Genomic DNA, 9,621 nt, shown 5'->3' on the forward strand with positions numbered 1-9,621 from the left:
GATGGAGGAAATGTTCCAGTGTAAACCACAGACAGACAGCAGCCCCCAGGATGTGGCACATGGGTCAGGGAGAAAAATGTGGGTTAAACTCTTGTTTATGAAAGTAGTCAGGTCCTCTCTATAGATTGTCAGTCCGGAAAGCAAATTTTGTGGTCAGGGGCTCATACTGAGTCATAGACGATGAGCAGGTAGCCACGGTGGGAGCTAAGGTGTTGGTAAAAACAGCTCATTACAATCAATCAAATGTATTTATAAAGCCCTTCTTACATCAGCTGATGTCACAAAGTGCTGTACAGAAACCCAGCCTAAAACCCCACACAGCAAGCAATGCAGGTGTAGAAGCACGGTGGCTAGGAAGAACTCCCTAGAAAGGCCAGAACCTAGGAAAAAACCTAGAGAGGAACCAGGCTATGAGGGGTGGCCAGTCCTCTTCTGGCTGTGCCAGGTGGAGATTATAACAGAACATGGCCAAGATGTTCAAATGTTCATAGATGACCAGCAGGGTCAAATAATAATAATCACAGTGGTTGTAGAGGGTGCAACAGGTCAGCACCTCAAGTTGGCTTTTCATAGCTGATCATTCAGAGTATCTCTACCGCTCCTGCTGTCTCTAGAGAGTTGAAAACAGCAGGTCTGGGACAAGGTAGCATGTCCGGTGAACAGATCAGGGTTCCATAGCCGCAGGCAGAACAGTTGAAACTGGAGCAGCAGCACGACCAGATGGACAGCAAGGAGTCATCAGGCCAGGTAGTCCTGAGGCATGGTCCTAGGGCTTAGGTCCTAGAGAGAGAGAGAGAGAGAGAGAGAGAGAGAGAGAGAGAGAGAGAGAGAGAGAGAGAGAGAGAGGGAGAGAGAGAGAGAGAGAATATTTAAATTCACACTGGACACCGGATAAGACAGGAGAAATAGTCTAGATATAACAGTGACCCTACCCCCCCGACACATAAACTATTGCATTATAAATACTGGAGGCTGAGACAGGAAGGGTCGGGAGACACTGTGGCCCTGTCCGACGATACCCCCAGACAGGGCCAAACAGGCAGGATATAACCCCATCCACTTTGCCAAAGCACAGCCCCCACACCACTAGAGGGATATCTTCAAATACCAACTTACTATCCGGAGATAGTAAGTTGGTGACACATCTTATGTGCCATAACAGATACTTCATGACTTCATTCCTAATACTTTGAATAGTTGCTAATTGCAGTGACTGGAAATATTAATGTGACTAATCTACATCGTGTAGATGTATTATTTTGTTACTTGTTCTCAGGAAAAGCAGCATTCCTGGAAATGTTTTTTTGACAATGCCTTGAGTATTTTCCTTTCTGACACCTGTCCTTGGACTGAATGGTGTTTAATAATGATATTGCCACAAGAGGGCAATGTTGACTAATTCATTTTTATCCTATATTTCTTGACTGTTATCCCAGGTAGTGGGATAGATACAAGTAATATCAAAATAAATATCGATTTAAAGAAAATATACTATTAAATAGATGTACATTTATTTTGGCAGGTTTCTTATGAGACCGGACTTATCAAAGTTAATTCACTGGAGGAGCAACAGTAATATATGATTAATTACAATAATTAATATTTGATATTCAAAGATGGTGATTCAGCCTCCCAGGCTACGTTCAGGTTGGTCCTCTTGAACTCACCATTGGGGATGCAGCCTCCCAGATGATGCAGCTGAAGTTGGAACTGGCTGACATGTAACCTTGCCCCAGATCTTTTTGCGCTATTATGTTCACTCCTTGTCACTCTTTGTCATGCCAAATATGTTTGGCGTGACAATGAATGATAAAGAGTTGGCAAGAGAGAAGAAACAGACTGGCACCCAGGTTGTCTGACAGGAGCTCCAGCAGGATCTGCCCTGAGCCTGCAAACAGAGAGAGACAGGAAGTCAAAACCGTCACAGCTACTGTAATAACACACATGTAAGAGCCTGGAGAGACAGGAAGTAAACTCCTTACTAATACACATGTAACAGTCTGGAGAGGCAGGAAGTCAACTCCGTCATAATTACTAATACACAATCTGGAGAAAGGCAGGTGGTCAAGAAAACTGTTCTAATAATTTTGTAGGACGGAAGCGCCTGGAGATTTGTTAATGTTTAGAAAGAGACACTGTTTCTCAGTGTAACACTGCCCACATATGGTTTAAAAACCATTAGATTGGATACATAACAGCTTGGGCACCATATAATTAACACATCTATTGTTGTTGTTAGTATGCTTAAATGCTAGTTAATGTCTGCTTTAGAGAAGTCATCATGAGCATTGTGTATTCCGGTATTGTGCCATTTACTACATTTTTACCTGTGTAATTAGATTTGTCCCGAGTTTCATTGATGGATTGAATCTGTGTGGTTCTTTTGTATGGCACACTGAGTTGAATGTCCTTAGATTTGGCTCTGTTGGTACTATAAGCTCTTAAAGCTTTAATGTCATTTTCATATGCTTCTGTGCTGAAGACTAAGATCGTCTAAATACCATTACCTTCAAACATATGCTGGATCATATGTTAGGATGGTACAATTAGACGCCCACGCAAATACATCATGGCCGACAGCTTTGACAGTGAGCCAAGACCCCGTCGAGCATGTAATAAGGCAATATGAAGAGTTTATTTCCAAAATGCTATATCCACCCAATTTTTCCCATTTGTGTTTTTTCATTAGAAATAATTGCTTCTGGGTACCTTCATGTGTGTACAATATGACTGTTAATTAATAGATTTTATGAATTTGTTAATGACTATTTAGATTTGTTTAGATTTTATGTGTATGATTTTTTTCATTTTTTATTTGCTTAACACTATATATCCATTGTTTAGCTGAAATGGAATGTTGGTATCCTGTATATTTGACAGTGATGTGTGGTTGTCCCACTTAGCCATCTTAAGATGAATGCGCTTACTGTAAATCGCTCTGGAGAAGATTATCTGCTAAATTACTAAAATATCAAATGTACTGTGCCGTCAGAAGTAACAGTCAGTATCTAGTGTGGCCACATCTCCTCCACATGGACTGCACCAGATTTGCCAGTTCTTGCTGTGAGATGTTACCCCACTCTTCCACCAAGGCACCTGCAAGTTCCTGGACATTACTGGGGGGGAATGGCCCTAGCCCTCACCCTCTAATCCAACAGGTCCCAGAATTGCTCAATGAGATTGAGATCCGGGGTCTTCGCTGGCCATGGCAGAACACTGACAATCACGCCCAGAATGAGCAGTATTGCTGGTGGCATTGTCATGCTGGAGGGTCATGTCAGGATGAGCCTGCAGGAAGGGTACCACATGAGGGAGGAGGATGTCTTCACTGTAACGCACAGCGTTGAGATTGCCTGCAATGACATCAAGCTCAGTCCGATGATGCTGTGACACACCGCCCCAGACCATGACGTACCCTCCACCTCCAAATCGATCCCGCTCCAGAGTACAGGCCTTGGTGTAACGCTCATTCCTTCGACGATAAACATGAATCCGACCATCACCCCTGGTGAGACAAAATTGCGACTCGTCAGTGAAGAGCACTTTTTGCCAGTCCTGTCTGGTCCAGCGACGGTGGGTTTGTGCCCATAGGTGATGTTGTTGCCGGGGATGTCTGGTGAGGACCTGCCTTACAACAGGCCTACAAGCCCTCCGTCCAGCCTCTCTCAGCCTATTGCGGACAGTCTGAGAACCGATGGAGGGATTGTGCATTCCTGGTGTAGCACGGGCAGTTGTTGTTGCCATCCTGTACCTGTCCCGCAGGTGTGATGTTCGGATGTTTCGATCCTGTGCAGGTGTTGTTACACATGGTCTGACACTGCAAGGATGATCAACTTTCCGTCCTGTCTCCCTGTAGAGCTGTCTTAGGCGTCTCACAGTATGGACATTGCAATTTATTGCCCTGGCCACATCTGCAGTCCTCATGCCTCCTTGCAGCATGCTGAAGGCACATTCATGCAGATGAGCAGGGACCCTGGTCATCTTTCTTTTGATGTTTTTCAGAGTCAGTAGAAAGGCCTCTTTAGTGTCCTAAGTTTTAATTGCCTACCGTCTGTAAGCTGTTAGTGTCTTAACGAGCATTGCACAGGTGCATGTTCATTAATTGTTTATGGTACGTTGAACAAGTATGGGAAACAGTGTTTAAACCCTTTACAATGAAGATCTGTGAAGTTATTTAGATTTCTAAGAATTATCTTTGAAAGACAGGGTCCTAAAAAAGGGATGTTTCTTTTTTTGCTGAGTTTATTCAGACCCGATACACAGTACTTTGTTGAAGCACCTTTGGCAGTGATTACAGCATTGAGTCTTCTTGGGTATGACGCTACAAGCTTGGCACACCTGAATTTGGAATGTTTCTCCAATTCTTCTCTGCAGATCCTCTCAAGATCTGTCAGGTTGGACGGGGAGCATCGCTGCACAGCTATTTTCAGGTCTCTCCAGAGATGTTCGATCGGGTTCAAGTCTGGGCTCTGGCTCGGCCACTCAAGGACATTCAGAGACTTGTCCCGAAGCCACTCCTGCGTTGTCTTGGCTGTGTGCTTAGGGTCTTTGTTCTGTTGGAAGTTGAACCTTCGCCCCAGTCTGAGGTCCTGAGCGCTCTGGAGCAAGTTTTCATCAAGGATCTCTCTGTACCCTGCTCCGTTTCTCTTTGTCTCGATCCTGACTAGTCTCCCAGTCCCTGCCACTGAAAAACATCTCCATAGCATAATGTTACCACCACCATGCTTCACCGTATGGATGGTGCCAGGTTTCCTCCAGACGTGACGTTTGGCATTCAGGCCAAAGAGTTCAATTTTGGTTTCATCAGACCAGAGAATCTTGTTTCTCATGGTCTGAGAGTCTGTAGGTGCCTTTTGGCAAGCGGGCTGTCATGTGCCTTTTACTTAGGAGTGGCTTCCGTCTGGCCACTCTACCATAAAGGTCTGATTGTTGGAGTGCTGGACAGATGGTTGTCCTTCAGGAAGGTTCTCCCATCCCCACAGAGGAACTCTAGAGCTCTGTCAGAGTGACCATCGGGTTCTTGGTCACCTCCCTGACCAAGGCCCTTCTCCCCCGATTGCTCAGTTTGGCCAGGCGGCCAGCTCTAGGAAGAGTCTTGGTGGTTCCACACTTCTTCCATTTAAGATTGATGGAGACCACTGTGTTCTTGGGGACCCTCAATGCTGCAGACATTTTTTGGTACCCTTCCCCAGATCTGTGCCTCGACACAATCCTGTGTCGGAGCTCTACGGACAATTCCTTCGACCTCATGGCTTGGTTTTTTCTCTGACATGCACTGTCAACTGTGGGACCTTATACAGACAGGTGTGTGCCTTTCCAAATCATGTCCAACCAATTGAATTTACCACAGGTGGACTCCAATCAAGTTGTAGAAACATTTCAAGGATGATCAATGGAAACAGGATACAGCTGAGCTCAATTTCATAGCAAATGGTTTTTCGCTTTGTCATTATGGGGTACTGTGTGTAGAGTTTTTTTTATTTATTTAATCCATTTTAGAATTAGGCTGTAACGTAACAAAATGTGGAAAAAGTGAAGGGGTCTGAATACTTTCCGAAGGGATTGTAAATATATTACACACAAATTACTGTATTGAATTGTTTTTGAAATTTCTTTACAAAATATTGATGTCACAAATGTATCGTTTGTACATTTCTTTATTAAAAATGTAGTTATTTGTTACATTTGACTTTGTAAAACCTTGCAGTACTACTTACAGTACCAGTCAAAAGTTTGGACACACCTACTCATTCTTTATTTTGACTATTTTCTAGATTGTAGAGTAATAGTGAGTACATCATAACTATGAAATAACACTGGTGTGCCTTGTTAAAAGTACATTTGTGGAATTTCTTTCCTTCTTAATGTGTTTGAGCCAATCAAATCAAATTTTCTTTGTCACATTTCACCTTACAGTGAAATTCTTACTTACAAGCCCTTAACCAACAATGCTTTAAGAAGTTAAGAAAAAATAAAATAATTAAGTGTTTAGTAAAAAATTGAAAATAGAAAATAAAACTAACAAATAATTAAACAGCAGCAATAAAATAACAAGCGAGGCTATATACAGGGGGTACCAGTACAGAGTCAATGTGCGGGGGCACCGGTTAGTTGAGGTAATTGAGGTAATATGTACATGTAGGTTGAGTTAAACTGACTATGCATAGATTATAAACAGAGAGTAGCAGCAGCGTAAAAGAGGGCTGTGGGTAGCCCTTTGATTAGCTGTTCAAGCGTCTTATGGCTTGGAGTAGAAGCTGTTAAGAAGCCTTTTGGACCTCAACTTGGCACTCCGGTACCGCTTGCTGTGCGGTAGCAGAGAGAACAGTCTATGACTAGGGTGGCTGGAGGGTGGCAATCAGTTCTGTTGTGACAAGGTAGGGGTGGTATACAGAAGACAGCCCTATTTGGTAAAAGACCAAGTCCATTTTATGGCAAGAACAGCTCAAATAAGCAAAGTGAAATGACAGTCCATCATGACTTTCAGATACGAAGGTCAGTCAATTCGGAAAATTTCAAGAACTTTGAATGTTTCTTTAAGTACAGTCAGAAAAACCATTTAGCGCTATGATGAAACTGGCTTTCATGAGGACCACCACAGGAAAGGAAGACCCAGAGTTACCTCTGCTGCAGAGTTCAAGTTACCAGCCTCAGAAATTGCAGGACAAATAAATGCTTCACAGAGTTCAAGTAACAGACACATCACAACATCAACTGTTCAGAGAAGACTGCGTGAATCAGGCCTTCATGGTCGAATCGCTGCAAAGAAACCACTACTAAAGGACACCAATAATAAGAAGAGACTTGCTTGGGCCAAGAAACACAAGCAATTGACATTAGACCGGTGGAAATCTGTCCTTTGGTATGATGAGCCCAAATGTGTGTGATCTACAATATGTTTGAATCCTTGTTAATGTAATTTAATGTTTCGAATAATGTCTTAACTGTCTGCCTGTGTGTGTGTGTGTGTGTGGTGTGCAGAATGAACCTCTCTCCAGATGCCTCATCATTTCTGCCAGCTGTGGCTGCATACCCTGCATATTTGGGTTTTTACTCCTTCCTATATTGACTTCCCTTGCCCATGAATCACATTGCCTGCCCCCCCCCCCAAAAAAAACGTACTATTGTACTTGCCTTTTATGCACTAACACCCACACTTGTCTTGTCGCTGATAGCTACTTTATTGAGGAATGGTTTTACTTGCAGCCAATGACTGATAAGTGGTTGTCTTACCTAACTTAGTTGAATCCACTGACCTTGAGTAACTCTGGATAAGAGTGTGTGATGAATGATCAAAATGTAAAATGTTAATGTATCCATTCGAGGGCGACACATACCCTGTGGGCATGATTGTCTCCTCCTCAACACCAAAGATGTGTATGAACAGCTTGAAAAGACTGCTGCCTTCTTCTGTCTATGACGTGTGCCTTTGTTTGTCGCACAACTCCCACTCACATTCATGCTTGCAAACTCATAAAAGCACACAGGAATTAATACATTGAGAGACTCAGTCACACACATGGACTGCATATGTACTTCTATGAACGTAAATTAACTCATAGCTGTACATAAAAGTAGATATGGAGAAATAAAATACATGTTTTGGTTGTGGCCATAGGGTATTGCAGTAGAGGAAACCTAATGCTGTTTTTGTTCATTTTTTATTTAACTAGACAAGTCAGTTAAGAACAAATTCCTATTTATAATGATGGCCTTCTGGGGAACAGTGGGTTAATTGTCTTGTTCAGGGGCAGAATGATGGCTTTTTACCTTGTCAGCTCAGGGATTCGATCCAGCAACCTTTCGGTTACTGGCCCAACGCTATAACCACTAGGCTACCTGCCGCCTACTTAAACAACAGGAAGAAAACAGCAGGGAGAAAACAGTAGTGGAGTGAAACTGGGAGCTACTACTTAAACTTGTCCAATAAGAACACTAATTGTCCCAGGATGTTGCAAAGCGTTTAACTAATATGTGCTCTACGGAACACATCCCAGGCCTAGTGTGAGAGGATGTCAGAAGGACACTTTGTGGATTGGGTGGGGGGGGGTACAGCCATGTTTCCTTTGCTCTTCTATGTAAACAGATGTGAACAAGATGGGGCATTGGGAAAAGAGGAAACTAATCAGCTTCATAACACATTTATTCCTGTCATAAACCACTGAGATAGGAGACCTCACTCTTAGTTAGCCAAGTTAACATTGGCAAAGCACCATCTCTTCCATTTAATCGGAATGCATCATAAACCAGTAGAGGAGAAAACGTGTATGTTGTATTGAGCCCAAAGACTTGCTAACTTAGGGGTGAATCCTAACTTCCACTTAAATAGAATTTTCCCTTAGTATTGCATTGATGTCAATGTAATGCATTGACATCAATTAGTGAACATTTTACTTAAGTGGATGTTAGGATTCACCCCTTAATGGGAAAGGGAAAGGGGGATACCTAGTCAGTTGTACAACTGAACGCATTCAACTGCAATGTGTCTTCCGCTTTTAACCCAACCCCTCTGAATCAGTAAAATACATGTGTTGTTAGCATGATTGATATTGTAATAATATTTGATTGTCTTTGTCTGTGCCACACAATGCTTCATTCACTGTGTGTACTAATTAAGTAATTCCTGAATGAGCATTCCTCCTCAGACTTTTGGCCAGTCAGTAGGCTAGGCAATGGATACGTCCCAAATGGTACCCTTTTCTCTACATAGGGCCCTGGTCAAAAGTAGTGTACTATATAGGGAATAGGGTGCCATTTGGGGTGCAAGCCTATGTGATTGAGTGGGGGAGACAATGTTAAGAGAGGCCCTATGAGCCCTGGTCAAAAGTAGTGCACTATATAGGGAATAGGTTGCCATTTGGTACACACTATACCATATGTGATTGAGTGGGGGAGACAGCGCTAAGAGAGGCGGGGGGGGGGGGGGGGGGGGGGAGATAATGGACTTACGACCACTGTGATTTGATGGAGGGCACATGATGGCAGTAACGGGATGAGCTGACTCTTTGACCGGGCTAATTGGTCAGAATGAGCCAAGGCTTTGTTCACTCTGACCCCCTGTCTGTCCCTCCTTCCCCACAGGGAGACCCTGTGATCTCTGCTGGACCCTTGCCCCACAGACCACACTACACTGTCCCTTCTGCCTCTCCACAGAGTCCCCACAGACCACAAGAAGGGGAAACTGGAATAGGCAAAGCACTGAGAACACAAGATGCATTGTGTGTGACAGGGTGTGTGTCTGTCTGTCTGCGTGCGTGCGCGTGTGTGCGAACGAGTAGGCATGTGTGCGTCCTTGACTGAATGAGTGAGTCAGTGAGCAAGCGAGTAACAAGGTGAATGTGTGTGTTTGTGCATTGTGGTTAGAATCAGTCACCAAAGAAAACATTCCAATCAATGTGACTTGGTGTCTCTCCATTGACTGGAAATGCTAACTGGGTCTCATTAATATGGAACAATCAATCAGGCTTCAGAGTGAAGTTTCCCCTAGGTGCAGATGTAGGACCAGCTTCCTTTCCCCCAATCCTATTACTTAACCATTAGTGGGGAAAATGCAAAACTGACCCAATATCAGCGCTTAGGGGCACATTCAATCTACTCATAGAAGGATGCCATTAACAGCAA

This window comes from Salmo salar, chromosome 04, assembly GCF_965601325.2.
Source record: "Salmo salar chromosome 04, fSalSal1, whole genome shotgun sequence".
NCBI lineage: Eukaryota > Metazoa > Chordata > Actinopteri > Salmoniformes > Salmonidae > Salmo > Salmo salar.